Below are 1,171 nucleotides of genomic sequence, written 5' to 3' on the forward strand. Positions count from 1 at the left end.
CATACTTCAGACATATTGTCAGGAGGGACCAGTCAGTGGAGAGGGATATAATGTTTGATAAGGTGGAGGGTCAGAGAAAAAGAGGAAGACCTCCAACGAGATGGATTGGCCAAGTGGCCACATCGATGGACTCAAGCGTGGCATCAAATGTGGGGTTGGCCCAGGAGTGGGCAGTGTTTTGTTCTGCTGTGCATAAGTTCGCTATGAGTTGGTACCGACTCGATGGCTCCTAACAACAACAGCTTTTTTGTTCAATAGTGGTTACAAATCAGGCTGCAAGCCGCAAGGTCAGCAGTTCGAAACTACCAGCTGTTCCGCGGGAGAAAGATGAGGCTTTCTGCTCCCCATAAAGATTTACAGCCTCAGAAACCCTGTACAGGGTCGCTATGAGTCGGAACCGACGCCATAGCACATAACCACCAACCACCACCACCATTTTTGTAAGAATGAAATAGCATTTCATTATTGTTTTCATTTTCACCTCTCAAAAACAGCATCAACCATGACTAATGGAGTCCTTATATGCCACTGTATATTAATTCACAGGACAGCAAAGTGGTTTTACCTGCAAGGTAGGAAGTTCAAACTCACCAGCCACTCCTCAGAAACTCTATACAGGGTCACTGTGAGTCAGAACTGACTCAAAGGCACTTAACAACAACAACAACGTCTAACGACCACCACTCATCTGTCAGTTTATTGTACTGCGGTGGTTTGCATATTGCAGTCGTGCTGGAAACTATGCCACTCGTAATTTAAAGACTAGGAGGGGTTGCCTATGGTGGACTAGTTTCAGCAGAACTTCCAGAAAAAGGCAGACTAGGAAGAAGGATAAGCAGACTATTTATTAATGTTCAGCCACTCAAAGCCTTATGAATAGCAGTGGAACACTCAGCACCAGAATATTGAATATTGAAATATGAATAGCACCAGAATATTGTCAGATATTGTGCCAGAAGATAAACCCCTCAGGATGAAAGGAAGCCAATGGCTAATGTAAACCTTGGAGACTTTATATAGAGTCAATATGAGTTGGGATAGACTCAAGGCCACTTAACAACAGCTAATGAATGTAAGTATCTCTTCATGTGTTCATTAGGTGTTTGAATGTCTTCTTTGGTGATGTGTCTGTTTCTGTCACTCATTCATTTTTTTGGATTGGATTGTAAGT

Source organism: Chrysochloris asiatica, unplaced genomic scaffold, assembly GCF_000296735.1.
Source record: "Chrysochloris asiatica unplaced genomic scaffold, ChrAsi1.0 scaffold00264, whole genome shotgun sequence".
Taxonomy (NCBI): domain Eukaryota; kingdom Metazoa; phylum Chordata; class Mammalia; order Afrosoricida; family Chrysochloridae; genus Chrysochloris; species Chrysochloris asiatica.